Source organism: Dendropsophus ebraccatus, chromosome 1 (assembly GCF_027789765.1).
Source record: "Dendropsophus ebraccatus isolate aDenEbr1 chromosome 1, aDenEbr1.pat, whole genome shotgun sequence".
In the NCBI taxonomy this organism is placed as follows: Eukaryota; Metazoa; Chordata; class Amphibia; order Anura; family Hylidae; genus Dendropsophus; species Dendropsophus ebraccatus.
In genome coordinates, this window is record NC_091454.1 from 51,312,949 (window position 1) to 51,338,877 (window position 25,929).

The 25,929-nt window shown below is 41.1% G+C and overlaps 1 protein-coding gene across 2 annotated transcripts in view; it reads right to left on the minus strand.

Moving 5' to 3' along the window:
• LOC138792797 (teneurin-2-like) overlaps positions 1–25,929 on the minus strand; it is a 245,561-nt gene that overhangs the window by 40,682 nt on the left and 178,950 nt on the right. The gene's annotated exons all lie outside the window — the stretch shown is intronic.

Genomic DNA, 25,929 nt, shown 5'->3' on the forward strand with positions numbered 1-25,929 from the left:
ACGAGTCTCAAAACACGGGAATAGCCAGATATCCCTCTCTCCAGAGAAGGAAGCCCATTGCCAAGGGGTGCCTCCTAGTGGGGAGAGCACCAAACCACCCTGATACGTAGTCCCTCAGGTCCTCACTCTGTTGCGAGCTTTAGGACCTAAATAGGGAAACACCAGGGTGGCCCCTGTGAGTCAAAGTCTAACTCTGTGGCGAGTATAACGACATAAGACAAGGGTTACCAAGGCTAGGCATCCATCCACAGACTGCAGCATTTATCATTGCCCCAGTAGCCAGAATCCTGCTCCACACTGACGAGTGGCAAATACCCCGAAACTTCAGTCTGTGGATGGATGCCTAGCCTTGGTAACCCTTGTCTTATGTCGTTATACACAGAGTTAGACTTTGACTCACAGGGGCCACCCTGGTGTTTCCCTATTTAGGTCCTAAAGCTCGCAACAGAGTGAGGACCTGAGGGACTACGTATCAGGGTGGTTTGGTGCTCTCCCCACTAGGAGGCACCCCTTGGCAATGGGCTTCCTTCTCTGGAGAGAGGGATATCTGGCTATTCCCGTGTTTTGAGACTCGTAACTGAGGCTCCACGGACCCCTTTTTTGCATATTTAAATTTTGTATGGGACAATCAATGGAGACTCGTAAATGAGTACCATTGGAATTTTTCACTGTTCTCCCTGAGCTCAGTGATTGTTGTGTTTTGTTGGTCTATTTATCATTGCCCCAGTAGCCAGAATCCTGCTCCACACTGACGAGGGTAAAATACCCCGAAACTGCAGTCTGTGGATGGATGCCTAGCCTTGGTAACCCTTGACTTATGTCGTTATACTCGCCACAGAGTTAGACTTTGACTCACAGGGGCCACCCTGGTGTTTCCCTATTTAGGTCCTAAAGCTCGCAACAGAGTGAGGACCTGAGGGACTACGTATCAGGGTGGTTTGGTGCTCTCCCCACTAGGAGGCACCCCTTGGCAATGGGCTTCCTTCTCTGGAGAGAGGGATATCTGGCTATTCCCGTGTTTTGAGACTCGTAACTGAGGCTCCACGGACCCCTTTTTTGCATATTTAAATTTTGTATGGGACAATCAATGGAGACTCGTAAATGAGTACTCCATTGGAATTTTTCACTGTTCTCCCTGAGCTCAGTGATTGTTGTGTTTTGTTAAACAGAACATTGCCCTCTGAAAACAATAGTGCTGAATCCTTAAATAGAGGTAAAGGCATGTCCAAATATTTAGTGATGATTTTACTACCTTCTGAAAAAAGCTGAACAATCAGTCAAACAATTGTCTAATCCTCGTAAATATTCTCTAAAGGCTATGTTAATGCAACGTTTTATTCAGCTCAGTTTAAAATGACGTCTGTTATTTTGAGTCTAAATTAACGGACGTCATTTAGTTGTCTGGCCTCTGTTTAGCGCAATGACTGGTGTTTGCACATTATTTTAATTTGGGATTACCAATTGCCCTTTGGGTGTGGTTTACTTAAAAAGTCCATTGAATTTAATAGAAAGAACGGTGACAAAAGAAATTCTGTGTGTGAACAACTAATAAAAACGTCTGCTGTTTGCAAAAGATGTCCGAGAATAATTATTAAGTTCATTATTTTGACAGCTGCTTTAAAAACTTCCGTTATTCAATACATTGTGTGCACTGCATGTCATTCTTTCCATTGACTTCAATGCACTGCCATTGAAGTCAGTTAAATTTCGGTAAAAACTGATGACAAAATCGTCCGCCTTTTCTCTATTTTTGACATTGTTTGAACAAAGCCAAAGAGTCAATATACAGTAGATGCTCTTGTGTTATAACTAGAGATAATCAAACTAGTAAGCCCTAGAGTCAGTAGCGTCAACAGATTCCGCAGCATTATTTTAAAAATATATGTACTGTATGTACAATACAGGTTATATTTATATTACAATATAAAATAAATAAATTAAAATAAATAAGCATACAAACAGAATTAGAGACCTGCTCGCGAGAGCTTAAAGACTATGATGACTGGCGGTGACACAAGAGGCAACAAAGGCTTTATTTGCCATTGTTCCAGTCATTGTACATAGAGTTGCAAAGTGCCTATAGTTGATTGAGTGAGCCAGTCACACACCATTGTCTCTGTTCAAATAGAAAGTACATGGCACCAAAGAGGTTATAGAGTAGATGGAGAAGAGATAGCAGAGAGGGAGATGAGATTAGGGAATGTTATAAGCGCACCTTAAGAGATGAATCTTCAGGGCACGCTTGAAACTGGGTGTTAAAAATAAGTCTGAGGTCTGCACATAGATGATTTCCACTTATCAATAACTGTCCATAGCTGGTTTATACATAAACCCTGTGTTTTCATTTGAAAGCTTCTTGGTCTGTCATATCACCACATGACTAGACATATTTGGGCTGTAAATATATCCCAAGACAATATAGATATTTTGGGGGTTATAAGTTGTTAAAAATACATGGCCCCGAAAGCTACAAATGGTGGAAAAACTGTCTTAAAACAGTTCCAGAACGGGAAAAAAAGTATCAAAAAGTTAACTAATAGAGAAAAACAGTGTTTGAACCTAGCCTGTATGAAATCACGTGGCATAATTTTTCTCCACAGGTTTTACCACAGTGAGCCCTTCTCAAATTTGACACGGATTCTATAATATGCAATAAAAAGGTTTCAAACGTGAAATTTGCACCGAATCCACATTTACAATTGGCATGTATTGTTAAGTTTTATTTAGGTTAAGCTGTAATCAAATCAGTGTAGTAAAATGATTCCATACAGTAGGTCAATTTGAACTTGGTCAATTAAGTTTGCACAAAAAGGCAATTTCCCCTTTCCTGCAGTGCCTTCATACCTTACTCTCAGCAGCCAAGTAGACCATTGAAAAGAAGAGAGAACTCCCAAAGCAGTATCATCTGCACCAGGAAAATACACACAGTTCAACTAACTAATTAAATCATAAATGTCAAACCAGTGCATGCAGTTTTCTCTACGTATGAAACTCTAAAAACCTACTTTATATCTTCAAAGCCGGATGATGATGTTGTTCTTTGGTCAGCTGCCAGGGGTTGCCCTAAAACTCAGTAAGACTAGAGAGAACTCGACTCCTTTGAAACACTCCTCATCATCACAGTTCAGGCAAAGGAAACTCTGTGATCATTTCACGCACATTCTTTCCGTTTTGCAGGGCATATTCTACACATCTCCTGTTTTGATACCTAGTATAACTTAAAAAAGTGCCTTTTCTTCTTTTTATGTGGCATAAAGCAGCTTTGATACATTTTCCATATTACAATTAATTGCCATTTTAGAGGGTTTTGTTCATCGTTACGATTATTACTCTTGTATTTTGAAACGACCAAAACACAAAGTTTATTTATTTGCCTTAGTTTTACATTGCATGCACAGATGAAGTAGCCTGCTCAGTAAGCATTTAACAGATTAGACACTTGAACATGGTTGCAGGCAAAGCTCTCTCATGTTTCTGCGTATTGCCTGATAAACACTTCAAAGTAAACTCCTCATAAATATGAAATGAAAAGCCGAGAAGTCGTTATGCACAGCTTTGAGATACAAATCTCTTTATTCCCCTCTGAAGTGGAGTTTGATTGACATAATGAGTTATAGATCCTGTCCAGGGACACATCGCCTTATCCCCTTTTCCTCGGGAGACAGTAACACATGAAAGAAAACTGTTTCTGAACTTTGTGAGGCACAGCTACAGAAAAAAAGTTGAACCCAAGATACAATTTCTTGTTACTTTCCACATAATAAAATGTTTTATTATCTTAATGTATGTCAAATACCAGGACCACATCCAGGCAAATAACAAAGTATTGAAAATGTCCCCAAGAGGAAAAAACATAATAAATATGCTAGTGATAGACCTCATTCACAGTTTTTTTATAAATAAAAGTGTCCAATGTGGGATATGACTCTAATGGTGTTCTTACTGGGTTAATAAAGAGAACTTTTTTTATAAACAATAAGGAAAAGGATCAGGCACTCACCCATCAACGTGTCAATTTTCTTCTTTATTATTCATAGAAAAATCATAAAAACGCAGGGAGAGTGAACATGGCAAACAGGTCTCAGCGACGCATGTTTCATGTCAAACAAACACTTCCTCTAGCTGATGATCAATCCTCAGCTAGAGGAAGTGTTTGTTTGACACGAAACGTGCGTCGCTGAGACCTGTTTGCCATGCTCCCTCTCCCTGCGTTTTTATGATTTTTCTATGAATAATAAAGAAGAAAATTGACACGTTGATGGGTGAGTGTCTGATCCTTTTCCTTATTGTTTATATATTGGACTAAGTCTGTTTATCACAGAGCACCACACGGACGTGTACTGAATGTGTCTATATAGTGACTACTAACACAATAGCTGTAGTGCCGAGTTGCACCTACTAGTTGGACTAAAGAGAATTTTATGTAGCTTGTATTAGGGTATATAGATAAAATACACAATTTGTGTTCAAATTTTGTTTCTCTACATTTGCAGATGTAATAAACAGATTTAGAAAAAAGAGCAGATTACATTTTAGGTTAATGATAATACCAGCTGCCTTTCCCGCCAAGTTAGGCTATGTTCACACCACTTTTTTTTTTAATTTAAAAAGACATTACAGTAATTTAGTTGATTTCAATGCAATGCCGAATGTCCAATGCACAGAGTGTATAAAATGACGGATGTTGTCTGTACAGAAGTCAAAATAATAATTATGACAATTATTTTCAGACCTCAATTGCAAACTGCGGATGTTACTTTTAAGTTGCTCACACAGTTTTTCTTTTTTTCACCATCCTTTGACCATTTTTACTATTAAATTTGAAGTACCTTTTAATTAAAGACCACACCCAAAGGCCAATTAGTCCACCTAATGGTGTGTGTTTACACAGAGAGATTAATCTGACAGATTTTCAAAGCCAAAGCCATAAACAGAGTATAAACAGGGAACAGGTCATAAAGGAAAGATTGAGATTTCTCTATCCATTTCTGGCTTTGGCTTCCAAAATCTGTCAGATAAATCTCTCTGTGTAAACATTCCACAAACTAGAATAATGTACTAACAAACTAGAATAATGTACCAAAATGATGGATGGCAGTTTGAACTCAAAATAAAGGACAACATTATTTCTTTTCAAAACTAGAGAGGAAAACGTAGCCTAAAAGTGGAAAAATCTTGTTGACTAGAAAAAAGTTTGTATGGTGAAAAAACAACAACTCTCCTACAAAGTTACTTGGCACCAGAGACACTAGCATTTAGCTGTCAAAGCCAAGAGACTACTTGTTCTCCCAGTGCATCTCTGATGGTCATTGTAAGAGTGCGACTACTCTCACAGCAGAAAAAAAAAAAAATCTATGCCCCATATTGTATAGATTTTGATGATGCAGTGCATTGTGCAGATTATGCACACTAAAACAAACAAGAAAAACTTCCTCAGCAAAACATGCAACGCCGTACATTTATTTTGGATTTTGACCTCATCAATTGACGTTAAATGGAAGCTGTTGGTAATTACGATATGGCTCACATGTGAGAAGGGGGCAGACAAGCTTGCTTGTTTAGTAACGCTATTTATATGTTGTGTGCACACAATGGGGGACCAATCATATTCAATCTTTCATTCCTCACAGGCTCTTTGGAAAATGAAAGGTGGACTCTGGTTGCTAGGGGCAACTGAGTCATTTTCACTTGACACCATGTTTGATAAATCTCCTCCAATATTGTTATGCAGTGATGAAGAAGTTTCTACGTTAAAATGCGTTGCATATACCTTTTGTATGAACTGTTTTTTATATTGAATAAAAGAGGAATGTGCATTAACGGTGAGTGATGGCTGTCTATGAAGTGAGCTCAGCTTTCTTCATATTATTATTGTAAAAGTAAGCCATACATCATGTTCCTTATGAGCTTAAAACCTACTCCCACTAATGGAATATCTTCCCCTATGAAAATTGTCCTAAGCCCCCTTAACCCCTTAACGACCAGGCTAATTTTCGTTCTTGCGTTTTCGTAGGCTATAGAAGTTGCATTTTTACACCTACAGACTCACATGAACCCTTATTTTTTGTGTTACTAATTGTACTTTGCAATGACAGGCTGAATTTTTGCATAAAACGTTCGTTTTTACACCGTGTGTCCTATGAAAAAACTGACATGTTATATATGTTTCTCAAGTCGGTACGATTAAACGATATGTAACATGTATAACTTTTATATTAATTGATGGCTCGTAAAAAAAAAGAAACCTTTTACAGAAAATAAACATTCCTTAAAATTGCTCTATTCCCAGGCTTATAGCGCTTTTATCCTTAGGTGTGTGTGGCTGTGTATGGTGTCATTTTTTTACGCCCTGATCTGTACTTTGTATTGGTACCTTGATTGCGCATATAAGACTTTTTGATCGCTTTTTATTACAATTTTTCTGTATTTGATGAGACCAAAAATTTTGCACTTTGGAATTTTTTTGCGCTTACGCCATTTACCGTGAGGGATCATAAATTAAATAAATTAATATTCTGGGCGATTACGCACGCGGCGATGCCAAACATGTTTTTTTGTTTATTTATTTATTTTTATTTATAAAATGGGAAAAGGGGGGTGATTTAGACTTTAATTAGGGGAGGGGTTTTTTTATTAATAAAAACACTTTATTCTTTTTCACTCACAGTAATTAGAAGCCCTCAGAGGGACTTCTATATACACAGCACTGATTTCCCATTGAGATTAATGCTATGTATATAACAGAGCACCGATCCATCAGATCGGTGCTCTATTATAAGGGTCTGCTGCAGACCATCTGAATGGATTGCCGAGCCAGGATCAGCGTCATTCCGATGCTGAGCCCCGGCCGGCTCATTAGAACCAGGGAGAGGGGCCACCACCACTATACAAATGCAGCTGTCAGCTTTGACAGCTGCATTAGAATAGTTTATTAGCCACGGCGGCAAATACCTGCGGTCCCTGGCTGCACATAGCAATCGAAGACCGTGGGCTGCAGAGAGGGCGCACGCCGGGAGCCCTCTCTGATCCCCCTTAAAAGCCGCCTGACGGGTATACCCGTCGTGTGTCGTTAAGGGGTTAAAGAGGTTATCCAGTGCTACAAAAACATGACCACTTTCTCTCTGAGACAACACGACTCTTGTCCGTTCTTCCGTTCAGGTGTGGTTTGCAATTAAGCTCCATTCACTTCAATAGAACTGAGCAGCAAAACTCCATCCAAGCTGGAGACAAGAGTGGGGCTGTCTCTGGAAGAAAGTGGCCATGTTTTTGTAGCACTTGATAACCCCCTTTAACTATTGGGCAGACAGTTCCTGAAATAGTCTGCCTGATCCCACAGAGAACTGTGCACTGATCCCTTTGAGGAAAAATTTGATCAATCAATGGTCAGCTTCTAGTTATAGCCACGATAATGTTGGATCCCTGATGGCTAAGTATTAACCCATTTCCTGCCCTAAACAATCAGGGATACTAACATTACATTTTATAGATCACTTTCATTGATCAGCTTTTGCTGGTATTAATCCCTTTATTGTCCGAGACCCCATAAGTGCAGACAATAACCACTTTACAGCAGACAATAACCTTTGCTGTCAGTTGACAAGCATACCTCGTAAAGCTAAAGTATCTAGCAAAAGTAAATAGAGGCGGCACTCACCAGCAACTGTCGTCTTCTTGCTTTATAGTAGAAATAACATAAAACAAAAACAGCACATCAGCAATGGCCGTGTCGATACCTAGCCACATCAAAGCGCGCAAAATGGGGGTCGCTGGTGTGTTTGTCATGAATTTCATGTTATTTCTACAATAAATCGAGAAGACAACAGTTGCTGGCTAATGCCGCTTTTATTTACTTTTTCTAAATACTTCTGTTGGATTGCTACTTTTACAGCTGAGCACCATCATCATTGTTGCTGTATACCCTCTGCCTCTGGGTTTTGGCTTGAGTGCCTTCTTTATTTCATGGACTGAGTGGTAATGCCAAACCACAGCTTTCTTTGTGGCCAATTGACCGTATCATTATACCTCGTGAGGCTCTTTTCACACATTGGCTATGGTGCCCATAAACAATAATAAAAAAAAACAATGCTTTGCCTAACCCCCCATTAGATGACCCAATTGACATATAAAAAGGTCTCTCAGGGTTCCATTGCCTTGACAGCAAGAAAAGCACTGTGATCAGTGGCGGATTATAATGTGGGCAGTTTGGGCGGCCGCCCAGGGCCCGAGGTTCCGGCGGGGCCCATGCCACGCCACCCACGTTATAATCCGCCACTGCACTCTCTTGTGACCGCAAGCATTGTTTTGCTTGCGGTCACAAGAGTCCGGCTGTCCCCGGCTGACACTGCGGCTGCTGGGGGGTGTCCCGTCCTATCCCCGGCAGCGCCCGCATCAGAGAGCTCCCCTGATGCGCGCGCTGCTGGGTATAGGACGGAACACCCCCGGCAGCCGCACATCAGCCAGGGACAGACCAGGAGGCGAGAGGCTTGACGGGGGAACGGATGGCAGGTGAGTTGTGTTTTGTTTTTGTTTTTTTGTGTTATCTGCACAGGAGGGAAGAGGGGGACCATCTATAAGGGGGGGGGCAGAGGGGGACCATCTATAAGGGGGGGGAAGGGGAACCATCTATAAGGGGGGGCAGAGGGGAACCATCTATAAGGGGGGAGAGGGGGACCATCTATGAGGGGGGGCAGAGGGGGGGCCATCTATAAGGGGGGCACAGGGAAGAAAGGGACCATCTATAAGGGGGGGTCAGAGGGGGACCATCTATGAGGGGGGGGTACCATCTATAAGGAGGAAAGAGAGGGACCATCTATAAGAAGGGAAGATGGGGACCATCTATAAGGAGGGAAGAGGGGGACTATCTATAAGGGGGGGCAGAGGGGGACCATCTATAAGGGGGGGAGAGGGGGACCATCTATAAGGGGCAGAGAGGGGGACGATCTATAAGGGGGGGAAGAGGGAAGAGGGGGACCATCTATAAGGGGGGAGAGGGAAGAGGGGGACCATCTATAAAGGGGGAAGAGGGGGACCATCTATGACGGGGGAGAGGGGGACCATCTATAAGGAGGGAAGAGGGGGACCATCTATAAGGAGGGAAGAGGGGGACCATCTATGAGGGGGGAGAGGGGGACCATCTAAAAGGAGGGAAGAGGGGGACCATCTATAAGGGAGGTAGAGGGGGACCATCTATAAGGAGGGAAGAGGGAGACCATCTATAAGGGGGGAAGAGGGGGACCATCTATAAGGGGGAAGAGGGGGACCATCTATGAGGGGGGAAGAGGGGGACCATCTATAAGGGGGAAAGAGGGGGACCATCTATAAGGGGGGAAGAGGGGGACCATCTATAAGGAGGGAAGAGGGGGGCCATATATAAGTGGGGAAGAGGGGGAACATCTATGAGGTGGGGGAGAGTGGGACCATCTATAAGGAGGGAAGAGGGGGACCATCTATAAGGGGGGAAGAGGGGGCCATCTACAAGGGGAGAAGAGGGGACCATCTATAAGGGGAGAAGAGGGGGCCATCTACAAGGGGAGAAGAGGGGGCCATCTATAAGTGGAGAAGAGGGGGACATCTACAAGGGGAGAAGAGGGGGATCATCTATAAGGGGAGAAGAGGGGGACCATCTATAAGAGGGGGCTATCTATAAGGGGAGATGAGGGGGCGATCTACAAGGGGAGAAGAGGGGACCATCTATAAGGGGAGAAGAGGGGGACAATCTATGAGGTGGGACCATCTATAAGGGGGGCAACTATAAGGGGAGAAGAGGGGGCCATCTACAAGGGGAGAAGAGGGGGCCATCTATAAGGGGAGAAGAGGGGGCCATCTACAAGGGGAGAAGAGGGGGACCATCTATAAGGAGGGAAGAGGAGGCATCTACAAGGGGAGAAGAGGGGTCCATCTATAAGGTGAGAAGAGGGGGCCATCTACAAAGGGAGAAGAGGGGGACCATCTATAAGGAGATAAGAGGGGGACCATCTATAAGGAGGGAAGAGCGGGACCATCTATGAGGGGGGGAGGGGGACCATCTATAAGAGGGGGCCATCTGTAAGTGGAGAACATGGGGCCATCTACAAGGGGAGAAGAGGGGGCCCATCTATAAGAGGGGGCCATCTATAAGGGGGGAAGAGGAGGATCATCTATAAGGGGGAGGGGAGAGGGGGACCATCTATAAGGGGGGAGGGGGACCATCTATAAGAGCGGGCCATCTATAAGGGGAGAAGAGGGGGTCATCTACAAGGGGAGAAGAGGGGAACCATCTATAAGAGGCGACCATCTATAAGGGGGGAAGAGGGGGCCTGCTATGTGCTGCTATGACCCTGTGACCTCCCCTATAAGATTAGCGCCCTCCTCTCCTGACATCCTCTGTGCTGCTCGGACCTCTCCTATAGGTCAGCACCCTCCTCTCCTGACATCCTCGGTGCTGCGTGTCCTCTCCTATAGATTAGCACCCTACTCTCCTGACATCCTCTGTGCTGCTGGGACCTCTCCTATAGGATAAGCACCCTCCTCTCCTGAGATCCTCTGTGCTGCCTTGACCTCCCCTATAAGATCAGCACCCTCCTTTTCTGACATCCTCTGCGCTGCTGGGACCTCTCCTATAGGATTAGCACCCTCCTCTCTTGACATTCTCTGTGCTGCTGTGACCTTGGGGGGGGGGAACAGCAGGAAACTAGGTGGCAATATGTTTAATGGGGGAAACAGCAGGTGAACAAGTGGCAATATGTTTATTGGGGGCAGCGGAGGTTGGGTGGACAATGCTTACTGGGGGTAGCAGCAAGGGAGCAAACATTATGTTTATTGGTGTTTATTGGGGCCAGCAGGGAGGGGAGGCAGGCAGTGTTTATTGCGGAAAGCGGGGGGGGGGGGGGGGGGGGGGGGGGGCAGTAGCGGATTATAATGTGGGCGGTTTGGGCGGATTGACGGAGGGGGGGGGGCAGGTTGGGTGGACAGCCTGGGGCCCAGGGTACATTTAATCCGCCACTGACTGTGATTGAATATGAACATAGCCTAATATTGTTTACTTGCATGTTTCCCTATTTATCTCTCAGCAGTACTTATTTTGGTACTGTGCTGAAAAATTGATAATAAAGAGAGGACTTTTTTTGTTAGCTTCATTAAATAAATAGCATATATGAAGTATTCCCTACATACGAACACTCTTTTTAGTATTTGTTTAATGTGAGAGATTAAATCAGCATATCAGTGAACACTTATGAATAGAAGCGGCGGGTGTAACTAATGCTATTAAAGTTATATTTATAAGTATAATAATTCGATTTATGAGATATACAGCAGAGTACTGAGAAACCAATGCTAAATAGTATTACTATTTACGTTCGTTTACTGTGTCAGGCAGCAGGCTCTCTAACTGTGACAAGGATGTGAGCCTCTTGAGGATCTAGGTATGTGAAAATAACACAGAAAAAATTCTAGCTGTTGCTAAGGTCAAGAGTACAAAAATAAACCCACATACTATATACAGGGCTACCGAGTTTTCATGCTAATTCCTACAAATTGATGTAAAAAATATATATAAGGGACATGTACATATTAAATAAATCACAAAAAGAAAGAATTACTAACACTAAGAAATTAATTTATTTGTAAGTGACAGGGTGACTGCGCTCTGAAAATGAGGAGACATGCCTTATTCCGAATGAAAACCTCAATGATGTAAAGCTATTAAGTAGCATCATCTCACCTAGTGTCAAAAGTGGATAAAAAGGATTTAAGCAATCAGTGTCAGCAAATTTACCTTTGTATTCTCATGAAGCTTACTGAGCTCTGACATCTTTTTAATAAAGCCAGAAACTGATCATCAGGTCATAGCCACACTAGCTTTAAAAAGTAGACAGATGAAACACATATATAAATGAGGAAAGTATAGTCATTCATTCCTCATGGTATTTTTGACTAGACAGCCACAATGGATAGATTAAAAAGGTTTGAGTTAAGGTAAGTATGAAATATGATTTCCTAATATTCATATCTATGACACATGAGAAGACCACAAAAAGCTTTTGTTCATCACAGTTTGACACTTACAAAGGAATGCACTCATTATTCATAATCTTATGGGAATGGGTGCTTGTGACAAATCTACATTTCATAAGAGTAGAAGGAACAGTAGTTTTAACCTTTGTGTTTAACCACTATGCCAGCACACTCCATGTAAATGGTTCATCAACAGCCTTGGTAATTGGTATAACATGTGTGACAACAGTCCATTTAGGTGGTGCAACAAAAGCCCAGTTAATTGGTACATAAAGTTCATGTCATTGGTACAACAGCAGGCCATTCAAATGGTGTGACTATGGTCAGACAATAATCCTTGTAATTGGTATGAAATTCATGAAAACAGTACAACAGTCAATGTAAACAGTACAACAGGTTATACATCATAGCAAGACTTAGCACAGCAACATGGCATAAAGTAGTTAACTCTTTAACCTCTTAAGGACATAGGACGTACCGGTACGTCCTATGTCCTCACTTGCACTTCAAAGCGGGGCCGCGCGGCGGCCCCGCTTTGAAGTGCCGCGATCCCGGGTGCCGCGTGTAGCCCGGGACCGCCGCTATTAGCGGGCACGGTCTGATCGCCGTGCCCGCTAATTAGCTAATCGGAGGCAGCTGTCAAAGTTGACAGCTGCCTCCGATTACCGGAGGCAACGTTTCCCTGGTGTCTAGTGGGGGAGATCGCTCCTCCGGGACCTTGTCCCCGAGGAGCGATCTCCGTTACTGATGCCGGCCGGGGACGCGTCCAAGATGGCGCCGTCCTCGGCTCGGCACTCGTTCGTTTTCGGCTGCAGCAGCCGAAAGCAAACGAGTGCCGATCTCATGGATCTCTGCAGCATATCTATGCTGCAGAGATCTCAATGAGAGATCCAAGTGTATATACTAGAAGTCCCCTAGGGGGGCTTCTAGTATATGTGTAAAAAAAAAAAAAAAAAAGTGTTGTTAATAGTAAAAAGCCCCCTCCCCTAATAAAAGTCTGAATCACCCCCCTTTTCCCAGGTTTTAAATAAAAGTAAACAAATAAATAAATAAATAAACATGTTTGCTATCGCCGCGTGCGTAATCGCCCGAACTATTAATTAATCACATTCCTGATCTCGTACGGTAAACGGCGTCAGCGCAAAAAAATCCCAAAGTGCAAAATTGCGCATTTTTGGTCGCATCAAATCCAGAAAAAATTTAATAAAAAGCGATCAAAAAGACGTATATGGGCAATCAAGGTACCGATAGAAAGATCACATCATGGCGCAAAAAATGACACCTCGCACAGCCCCATAGACCAAAGGATAAAAGCGCTATAAGCCTGGGAATGGAGCGATTTTAAGGAACGTATATTGGTTAACAACGGTTTGAATTTTTTACAGGCCATCAGATACAATATAAGTTATACATGTTATATATCGTTTTAATCGTAACCACTTGAGGAACATGCATAACAAGTCAGTTTTACCCCAGGGCGAATGGCGTAAAAACACAGTTCCCCCAAATAAAAGAAATGCGTTTTTCTTTTCAATTTCACCACACTTTGAATTTTTTTCTGGTTTCGCAGTGTACTTTATGCAAAAATTCAGCCTGTAATTGCAAAGTACAATTAGTGACACAAAAAATAAGGGGTCATGTGGGTTTCTAGGTGGAAAAATGCAAGTGCTATGACCTTTTAAACACAAGGAGGAAAAACCGAAAACGTAAAAACGAAAATGGGCCATGTCCTTAAAGGGTTAAAGACCCGACCAATTTAGAGTTTTGCGTTTTTATTTTTTCCTCCTTGTGCTTTAAAGGCCATAGCAGTTCCATTTTTTCATCTAAAAACCCACATGAGCCCTTATTTTTTGCGCCACTAATTGTACTTTGCAATGATAGGCTGTATTTTTTCATAAAGTGTATTTTTTCATAAAATACTGATATATGGGGATGATTGAGGTGTAATTTTTGGCGCCATGATCTGTACTTTCTATCGGTACCTTGATTGCGCATATACGACTTTTTGATCGTTTTTTATTAAAATTTTCCTGTATTTGATGCAACCAAAAATGTGCAATTTTGCACTTTGGGATTTTTTTTGCGCTTACGCCGTTTACCGTGCGATATCAGGAATGTGATGAATTAATAGTTCAGGCGATTATGCTTGAGGCAATACGAAACATGTTTATTTATTTATTTATAATCATAAAATGGGGAATGGGTGCTGTTTCAAACTTTTATTAGGGGAGGGGATTATTTATTAATAATACAACATTTTTTTTTTTATTTTTTTTTACACTTATACTAGAAGCCCTCCTTAGGGGAACTTCTAGTATATGCACATTGGTCTCTCATAGAGATCTATGCAGTATAGTAATATTTCATAGATCCATGAGCTAGGCACTCTATTGCTTTTGGCTGCTGCAGCCAAGAGCAAAAGAATGCCGAGCCAGGATCTGCGCCATTACAGCGCAGACCCCGTCTGACACCAGATGCAGGAATTGCTCCTCCATGACGTCGTCCCACTAGACCACCAAGGAACGGCTGCAGTAAGTATTCAGATGACAGCTGCATCTGAATACTTAATTAGCGGGCACAGTGATCAGACCGTGTGCCCGCTAATAGCCGCAGTCCCGGGCTGCATGCAGCACCCAGGACCGCTCTGAACTCCCTTAACGATTGCAGGACGTAAATATACGCCCACGTTGGTTAAGGGGTTAAACAAGGCGTTCAATGCAGACTGGAGTTTCACTATGTGCTGTTCAAGCTCTTGGGAAGCGATACAAAGGAGCAAGCAATGGTGAGGAGTCAGGAGCTTGGATAAAGTGTTAAAATATTATAATATAATATTAAAGAGGTACTTGGGAGAATAAAAAATGTTTTCAGATCAACTGGTGTAAAACAGAAAGATTTGTAAATTGCTTGTATTTAAAAAAAAAAAAATAGCCCCTCAGTACTTATCTGCTTGTATGTCCTGCAGGAAGTTGAGTTTTCTTTCTATTATGGCATAGTTCTCTATGTTGCCACTTCACTTCTGTCCATGTCAGGAACTGTCCAAAGCAATAGCAAATTCTCATAAAAAAACAGATTTTTTTTCTCTGTACAGAATTACTAACTGCACCAGATGAACACATCATGCTTACATCTCTTCAAAATCAGAAGATGTCCAATAGTGCCATCAGGTCAGAATGGCAAAAACCAATGGGACTGAGGTAAACCTATTAACTGATTGAAGAAGTCTGGAAGCAAACTCGACTATGCACAAAAGCATAGGAGATTACAAAAAAATGGCAGCACATGTTTTAGATTATAAAACAAAAGCTAAAGCTAAAATATTTGGCCGTAATAAAAGGCAATTTGTTTGATATAGGAATGGAGAGCTCCCCTGGTCTCCTCTTTCAGTGTCATCAGCCGCCTTCAGCCTGCTCAGTCAGTGCTGCAGCCAGTGATTGCCTGAGCAGAGAGTGACAGCACACTCTGACTGAGAAGGGACAGTACACGGCCAGTAATTGGCTGAGCAGGCTGTCACTCTGCCAAGGTGCTGACCCTCATGATTGGCTGGCAGTTGAAGATGCCGAAGATCCAAAGTTGGACACAGAGGGAGCGCAGACAGGTAAGTATAGATGAGCGAACTTTGTGAACCTCACTAAGACAACACCATCAGACTTTTCATTGGCTGGATTGCATCACATCAGGGCTGATGTACTCCTGCAAATGAAAAGGCTGCTGGTGCACAAATGCACATGTAGCCTTTTGTCTCCCATTCAGTTCTACAGGAAGACAATCAGAACAGCACGGCCGGTGTCAGTTAAGATAGTTTATTTTTAATTGGGATGCCTTCATCCCAATTCACCAAAGCACACAATGGAAAGTGTGGTTAGTGTGTGAACTGACAGTTCTGTGCAGCCGCACAAAACTGACATGTAAATTTTTTTGTGAGGTGGCTAGGTATCACATCCAGAGTGTATACTATGTGTATGCACTCCGGCCGGGATTCCCTTTGATTTCAATGCAATGTATCTTTTCTATTAATCAAGGCCATTGTTGTAACCTATTATGGGGGCAATGTCTGAGCTATTAAACTACACCAGAAAAGTATAGAGCCTAAGATATTTGTTTTGCAGGTGCTGTAGATATATGTCATGGCTGCATGAGGTCGTCTACAATCAAATAGGACATTGTCTATGAGTCACTGGATGTAACAGCACTAAAATCACTTATATGTTCTACAGAGCCTGTGTATAGCTGGTATCCACTACCAAATGGTGTGTTCTCTTTAGAAACAACATGATGTCAGAATTCATGCTGAAGACACTAAAAGAGGACACCAGGGACACTAGGGACAGCAGACAGGTGAGCAAACCACTTTTTCACTGGATTCACTTTGTGCATCTCTACCTACAACTGATCATGTTTTTGCTCAATGAGTTACTTTATTTTTGGGAAAGTAGAGGAGCAGTTATTATTCACAATTAAACCCCATAGCATATTTCCATGGAAGAAGAACTACTGACTTACAGATGAGCAAATCCAAACCAGGATCCCAAGAAGCAGCATCCAGGGGTATTACTGCTGAAATACTTCAGTCCTTTTTAAACTAACATATTTGTCAAACTAAAGATTTGAGTTCTTTCACTAATAGCCCCATATATCCACTGATTAAGCTGGAGATTGCATTTGGATTGCTGCTGTTATTGCATTGGGATTGATGGTGGCAGTTTTACATCAAAGGAGCCTATCACTTAAGGACCCATGACGTACCAGTACATCACTGGTCAGGCGGCACTATGAAGTGAGCTCAAGAGCTGAGCTCACTTCATAGCATGTGGGGACCAGATGCTATCAGCAGCCAGGTCCTCACTGTTAATCATGGGCTGCCGGCCCGCCATTAACCCCTGCAATGCCCCCATTAACCCCTGCTGCCCTCCTGCCACTGTGTGACTGCGGGGGTTCCGATCATTTTAACTGTCGGAGGTCTCTTACCTTTAGATTGGTGATCCATGCACATGAGTCTGCCACAAGCATTGATCACAGAAAATAATGATCAATACTATGCTGTGTGCACCCACATCTGAATTTAACAGAAATGAAGACCATCAGGTACTGCAGTTCCGGTTGGGATAATCTTCACTGACACCAGACGTTCTGTGACATGACCGGGTCACAGAACAGCCGGTGTCATGTGTAAACCCGGCCTTAATAATAATAATAATAATAATTTGTATTTGTATAGCGGCAACAGATTCTGCAGCACTTTTTTTTAAAACATAGTAAAGAGGTTACAATTACATATTATAAAACTAAATTAGAATGAATAAAAATACATCATAAATATGAGACCTGCTCGCCAATGTCTTGTTAAAGGTAAAACGTATAAAGTGTATGGGACCGTCGAATATATAGTAGAAAGTGACGAGACAACAGAAAGGGGAACAAGATTAGGGAATGTTATAAGCAAGCCTGAAGAGATGAGTCTTCAGGGCACGCTTGAAACTGTGGGTGTTGGAAATAAGTCTGAGGTCTTTTGGTAGGGCATTCCAGAGAACTGGTGGACCGCGAGAGAAGTCTTGGAGATGGGAGTGTAATGTTCTGATTATGGAAGATGTTAGCAGAGCATAGAGCACGGGAAGGATGGTACAGTAGGTGGAGATAAGGGAGGAGATGTATGGAGGGGCAAAGTTGTGGAGAGCTTCATAGGTGATCATGAGGAGTTTAAACTGAATTCTGGACTTAATGGGTAACAAATGCAGTGACTGGCAAAGGGGGGAGACTTCAGTGTAACGGGTGGAGAGGAAGTTGAGCCAGGCTGCTACATTCAGGATAGACCGGAGAGGGGAGAGCTTAGAGAAAGGAAGACCGATTAGTAGGGAGTTACAGTAGTCAAGAAAATTAGTTGGGTCAGTGGTGAGAAATGGGCGGATTCTGGAGATGTTTTTGAGATGTAGGTTACAGAAGCGTGCAAGAGTAAAGGATAGATCGGAGTCTTGCATAACCCCCAGACATCGAGCTTGATGCACAGGAGTTATGCTAGTACCGCTGACTGATAGTGTGATGTTTGGTTTGGGTTGATTAGAGGGAGGGAATATAAGAAGTTCAGTTTTAGAAAGGTTGAGTTTAAGAAAGAGAGAGGTCATAGTGTTAGATAGAGCAGATAGACAGTCACTAGTATTATGCAGGAAGGCAGGGGTGATGTTACGGGAAGAAGTATATAGCTGGGTGTCTGTCCGAATGGGGCTGTGTATAGGGAGAAGAGGATGGGACCAAGGACTGATCGCTGGGGAACAGTAAGAGGTAAGAGAGAAGTAGAGCCAGAGAAGGATACGCTAAAGGAGCAGTCAGAAAGATAGGAAGAGAACCAAGAGAGAACAGAGTCCTTGAGGCCAAGGGAGCAGAGAATGAAGAGGAGGAGCTGGTGGTCAGTGGTGTCAAATGCTGCTGAGAGATCCAGAAGAATCAGCAAGGAGTTTCCTTGTGATTTGGTGTTCAGGAGATCGTTTGACACCTTGGTGAGAGCAGTTTCAGTTGAGTAAAGGTTTGAAAACCAGACTGTAGTGAGTCAAGAAAAGAGTTATTGGCGAGATAGCGGGTTAGGCGAGAATAGGTGTGAGGGAATAGGGTTACAAAAGCAGGTAGTAGGATGAGAGGAGGAGAGGAGCTTGGAGACTTCTTCCTCTGTCATTGGGTCAAAAGCTGACAATCATCCAGAATATGATAATACACAATGCAACAATATTTTTAAATTACTGTTCTGGGAAAGAGAATAAACTGTTTATTTTAGTTTGAGAAATAAATACAAGTTTTATAGGGTGAGGTGGATCTGGGATATTATTTGGCCACTGGCATTTTTTAAATAGAGTATAAGTTATTTGTCTCAGAGGGACTGAATTATTTAGAAGATTGTCAATTCATGTAGTTATGTTCACCATTTTTACAAAATGTTTTAAAAAACGCTGTAAATGTTCAGATTTTTTTTTAAAAAAGTGTTAAAAGACAGAGGGATTTATTAAAAGGGTTTTTTTTTTTCAAACTATTTTAATTACATTTTTTGTCACAATTTATGTTCTTGCTCATAAAGTCTACTGCAAAAATGTACAGCAATGACATACTTCTTGAACCCAATCCATACATTTTTAACCCAATCATGACCACAATACGGCTATATACGTTCCTACTGCAGATGCCCCATACAGCAGAAACGTATTTGGGTGTTCCTGCCATGAAGGTGATTTTAATGTGTGGGACTGCTTTAATGTGAGCACCCCCACACATCAGTGCCCTCAGAGCTGAAGGTAATGACAGGCATTATCCCCTTAAATTATAGATTGCATATATAAGTCCCATAGGGGTATTTATAAAGTTAAAAAAAAGTTTTAAAAAATATAAAAAAAACCTTATAAAATAAAATATTAAAAATGTTATTTTACACCAATATAATACCAGTAAAAACTATAGATCATGGCACATAAAAAGACCCCCAACCAGCCTTGTAAGTGGAAAAATAAAAGCATTAAAGCTCTTAGAAGGCGAAGATTCATTGTGACCTGGACATCAGTGCATCAATGCCATTTGGCCATGAAAGTGTTAAAGAGGACCTGTGCCCAGTTTAAAAAAAATATCTACAGAGGTAACAATGTTTCTAGGAAAGAGCACATCTGTATAAATACAGTACATCCCGATGGACGATGCTATGCATTTTTATCAGAATAATGTCTATATAAAATCATGTTATCTGTAATACAAATGCCACATCAATGTAAAATAATTCAGTTCACTATAAAGGAAAAAAATGACCATCATATGGCATCCAATGGATCATGCTGCATCTTGAAAACCATGAAAGGTGCACAGAAAGATGAATATAGGAAAGATCTATTTATGTATTAGTTCCAATTATATTAGCTATTTTGTTTGATGACATATTGTATATACCAAAAAACAGATTGGGAGGAATTTACTAAGATCTGTAAATAATAATAATAATAATAATAATAATAATAATAATAATTTCATTTTGACTTGCATAAGGTGTTATTATTAGACTTGAAAAAAGTGGAAGGGTCTAAAGACTAAAAGTAGAAAAGCATCATCTAGGAAGACAATAACAATGAGGACACGCAGGTCCTAGCACCAAATACAGAGTTTCCTATATTAACCGACCAATGATAGGTACAAGATCCTTTATAAAAAGGATAAAAACATCAAAAGTATACTATGCAACAAAAATGGTTTTTTTAACCTTTTAAGGACACAATGGATTGTGGCCCTAGGCAACAGGCCAATTTTTATTTTTATATTTTCATTTTTCCTCCTTGCTTCTAAGAGCCATATCACTTTTAACCTACAGGGCTGGTTGGGGTATTATTAAGCAATCTCTAGTTTTCATTGGTACCCTATTATGTAGATTAGATGTTTTAATCACTGTTTAATTATTTTTTTTTTCTGAAATATAATGTAATATAAAATCAGCAATTCTGGTGATTCTTTGCTTTTCTACTTTACGCCGTTCAATGTACAGGATCACTACACACAAATAGGAACACTATGATATATAATATGTTTATTTGTTTTTACTGTATGTGTTTAATGTTTATCATTGGAAAGAGGGGAGATTTGCACTTTTTGGGGGGAGGGGCTATGTCATATTTTTAAAAGGTTTTTTTTTTTTTTTTTCTTTTTAAATTTTACACTTTTTAGGTTACTATTAGGGTTTGAAAAATAGAAAAAAGCATCCACAGCTTCAGTAAAAATTCCTTAGTCTTTATTTCAGCATATTAAAAAAAGATACAAAAATGGATAAAATCACAGGCCTACAGGCTTTAAGTTTAAATCTTATTTCATTGCCGCATGTTTGAACAATGAAGTGAACAGAAATAGATGCCAAATCCCTCATGTATAACTAGATTGGGAACGCCCCAAAGAGAGTAAGGCTACAAGTCACATGGACCTAAGTATCACATATTACAGCAGTAGATACACACATAACACTGGCCAACAAATTTTCAAAAGTTGTCTGGTCCCGAAATAAAATTAGCCATTTCTTAATGATTTTTATGTGCTGAATTCAAATATCACAAGGAAAAATGTTAATTGGCTCTAGTTTCTATGATATGGAAGAGTTCTCATGTTACTGTTTTGTGAATTGTATAGGATACAGTATAATAGCCGACAGATTTATTACTTCTGCAATCATAAGGAAGCAAGTTTGCTGTTCATAAACTTTTGAAATATATTCATAGGAAACTTAGTTCTACCTGAAATCAACTACAATTTACAGGCAGATCCAGAATTTTTACTAATTAATTATGTTTATTGAACTCTGGAATGTAGGTCCTTATCAATGGCTTCTCAGTGCATTTACACACGTCTTTTGTATTCATACATGGGATTGTCTCTGATAACTGTCCAACAGTAATCTGCAAGCATTGATGGGTTCCATTGAGGCTAGGTCCACACTGTGCTTTTGCAATCCGTTTTTTTTCATCCTTTTTTTGCAAAAAAACGGATGAAAAAAATGGATGCATTTGTGTGCATCTCTTTTGATCCATTTTTCCATTGACTTCCATTGACTTCCATTGACTTCCAAACAGATCCATTTTTTTTAACAGACACAAAAACGTACCTGACACTACTTTTGTGTCCGTCAAAAAAACTGATCCGTTTTGATCCGTTTTTTTTTTTATATAATGGAAGTCAATGGAAGAACGGATGCACACAAATGCATACGTTTTTTTCATCCGTTTTTTGCAAAAAAAAAAAAAAAAAACGGATTTCAAAAACGCAGTGTGAATCTAGCCTTACCCTGATACATTTTTTCCATATTGGTCATTCTAAGATGATACAATATACCAGTTGATGATGCAAAACTAATGATGCAAACTTTTCCCAGTATTGTATCAAAGGCTGTGAGAAATATAAAAAATAGTATGTCCATATCTTGAAAATTAGAGCCAATTTCAAAATTTGAACATCATTTTCGATTTCAGCACCCCAAAATTAGTTAAGATTAACTGTTTTCATGACGGAACGTTTTTGGCCGTTGACCAGTGTAATCAGAGTACAAACATTCTAATACAATACAAATAAGAAGTTGGTTCTGTAACTCGTTTTGGTGCTCTAGTGTCCATACATAAAATCCAAAAGGCTTCTCATTTGTGGAGGACTCGGTGCGGTTTCTGTGCACTATTTCTATGGGGGTGACCTTTAACCTCTTAAGGACATATGACGTACCCGTACGTCATATGTCCTCATTAGCACTTCAAAGCGGGGCCGCGCGGCGACCCCGCTTTGAAGCGCCGCGGTCCCGGGAGCCGCGTGTAGCACGGGACCATCGCTATTAGCGGGCACGGTCTGATCGCCGTGCCCGCTAATTTGCTAGTCGGAGGCAGCTGTCAAAGTTGACAGCTGCCTCCGATTACCGGAGGCAACCTTTCCCTGGGGTCTAGTGGGGGAGATCGCTCCTCTGGGACGTTGTCCCGGAGGAGCGATCTCCCTGTCTGATGCCGGGCGGGGTATCATCCAAGATGGCGCCGTCCCCGGCTCAGCACTCGTTTGTTTCCGGCTGCAGCAGCCGAAAGCAAACGAGTGCCTATCTCATTGATCTTTGCTGTATATCTATACAGCAAAGATCTCAATGAGAGATCAAAGTATATACACTAGAAGTCCCCTAGGGGGGCTTCTAGTATATGTGTAAAAAAAAAAGTGTTGTTTATAGTAAAAAGCCCCCTCCCCTAATAAAAGTCTGAATCACCCCCCCTTTTCCCAGGTTTTAAATAAAAGTAAATAAATAAATAAATAAATAAATAAATAAATAAACATGTTTGGTATCGCCGCGTGCATAATCGCCCGAACTATTAATTAATCACATTCCTAATCTCGCACAGTAAACGGCGCCAGCGCAAAAAAATCCTAAAGTGCAAAATTGCGCATTTTTGGTCGCATCAAATCCAGAAAAAATTTAATAAAAAGCGATCAAAAAGTTGTATATGTGCAATCAAGGTACCGATAGAAAGGACACATCATGGCGCAAAAAATTACCCCTGAAACAGTCGCATAGACCCAAGAATAAAAGCGTTATAAGCCTGGAAATGGAGCGATTTTAATAAACGTATATTTGTTAACAATGGTTTGAATTTTTTATAGGCCATCAGATACAATATAAGTTATACATGTTATATATCGTTTTAATCGTAACAACTTGAGGAACATGCATAACAAGTCAGTTTTACCCCAAGGCAAATGGCGTAAAAACACAGTTCCCCCAAATAAAAGAAATGCGTTTTTTTTTTTTCAATTTCACCACACATTGAATTTTTTTCTGGTTTCGTAGTGTACCAAATGCAAAAATTCAGCCTGTCATTGCAAAGGACAATTAGTGACTCAAAAAATAAGGGCTCATGTGGGTTTCCAGGTGGAAAAATGCAAGTGCTGTGGCCTTTTAAACACAAGGAAGGAAAACCGAAAACACAAAAACTAAAATGGGCCCCGTCCTTAAAGGGTTAAGCTACAACACTCTCCCTGGTGGTGATCAAAGAAATTACATTCTAGGCCTGACATAGATCTATGTGGAGTAAATCTCACAGCTGCAGATACATCTACCACATGTTCCATGATTCTCACTTTGAGGCACTGCTACCAGTGTACTGCAGATTGCAACTAGAGCACCATGCCAGGTTGTGCAATTTGCAATTTGTGTTGCAATTCATGAATGTGCATATATTAATCCCTTAGTGCTGCAGCTAGTTTGGTCCGTAATGACCAGGCTCATTTTTCAATTCTGACCTGTCTCACTTTATGCGCTTATAGCTCAGTGATGCTAATGTATGCTAGCGATTCTAAAGATTTTTTTTTGTCACATATGGTACTTTATGTTAGTGGCAAAATTTGGTTACTATTTTGTGTGTTTAAAAAAAAAAATCAAAATTTTATGAAAAATTTGAAAAATTAGCATTTTATGAACTTTGAAATTCTCTGCTTCTAAAAAAAAGTAAGTCATAGCACATGAATTAAGTTCTAAATCACATTACCAATATGTCTTCTTTATTCTGGCATAATTTTTAACTTTTTTAGGGTGTTACGGGGCTTAGAAATTTATCAGCAAATTATCAGATTTTTGTGAAAGTTTCCAAAACTGATTTTTTTAGGGACCAGTTCTTTTTTTAATACATTTAGGAGGCTTGTATCCTGGAAACCCCCATAAGTGACCCCATTTTGGAAACTAGACACCTTAAAAAATTAATCAAGGGGTATAATGAGCATTTGGACCCTACAGGGGCTTGAGGAAAGTATTCAGGCTATGTTCACAAAATAACGGCCGTTGTTTGCGCAAATACGGCCGTTGTTATGAAATTCGGCCGCATTTTTTACGTAGTCTGAACCCGCCCTTAGTCCGTAGAAAAATGGAAAATTTTAATTTTCCAATAATATATCCATTTAGATTAAAGTTTCTAATTTTGAAAAGGAACATGAGAGTAAAAACACCCAAAAATTTGTAACGCAGGTTCTCCTGAGTAAAAAAAAAAAACCCTATATGTGGGCATAAGCCACTGTATGGGCACACAGCAGGGCTCAGAAGGGAAGGAGCGCCAATTGGCCTTTTAGACAGTAAAAATGAAAAACACTAATTTTTAAAATAATATGCTTGTTCAGTTTAAAATTTCTCAATTATACGAGGAACAGGAGAGAATCTGGGGTGGTTACAGATAAACTGAAATGCTCATAGGTTATCTGGGGTGGGTACATGTAATTTGGGGTGGTTAAAGCAATCTGGAGTGGTTACGGGCAATCTGGGGTATTTACCGACAATCTGGAAGGGGTCACTGGCAATTTGGGGTGGTTATGGGCAACGTGCGGTGGTTACAGGCAATGTGCGGTGGTTACGTGTAATCTGGCGTGATTACGGGTTAACCCCTAGACGACCCAGGGCGTATAGTTACGCCATGGAAGTCTGTCCCCAGACGACCTAGGGCGTAACTGTACGCCCTGGGTGTTTCTCCCGCTATGAAGCGTGCTCCGGAGCGGAGCGCGCTTCACAGCAGGTGGGGGGACCTCACCGGCAATGACACGCTGCAGCGATCGCGCTGCCGCGTGCGATTAACTCCTTAAACGCCGCGATCGCGGCGCGACCGCGGCGTTTAAGTGTAAGTGACAGGGGGAGTCCCCTGTCACTTACCGATCGGGACCCCCGCAGTGTGACTGCGGGGGTCCCGATCGGTAAAACGGGCCGCCGGAGGTCTCTCACCTGCCTCCGTGCGGTCCGATTGGCGATCTGCTACACTGAGCCTGCACAGGCAGGTTCAATGATCAGATCGCCGATAACACTGATCAATGCTATGCCTATGGCATAGCAATCATCAGTGTACAAATCAAACTAATCTATGTAAAAGTCCCCCAAAGGGACTTCAAATGTGTAAAAAAAAAAGTTAAAAACACTAACACACTACCCCAAAGCCCCTCCCCCAATAAAAGTTGAAATCACCCCCCTTTCCCATTATATAAATAAAACATATAAAAATAAATAAACAAATAAACATATAATATACCGTAGCGTGCGTAATTGTCCGATCTATTAAAATATAACAAGCGTACACGAAAAGAGGGAAAAAAGTGCGCAGATTACTGATTTTATGTTACATTATATATAAAAAAAAATTAATAAAAAGTGATCAAAACGTCCGATCTTCACAAATATGGTATTAATAAAAACTAGAGATCATGGCGGAAAAAATGACACCCCATATAGCCCCGTAGGTGAAAAAATAAAACCGTTATAAGCGTCACAATAGTCCCATTTTATTTATAATTAATTGCCAAAAAAAAGGATTTCATTTAAAAAAAATATATAACATTAGAGAATCTGCGTAAACCTGCAAATGGTTGTATTCGGGCTGACCTATAGAGTAATAGTATCCTGTCGCTGTTACCATATAGTGCATTACGTAGACACAGGAACCCCCC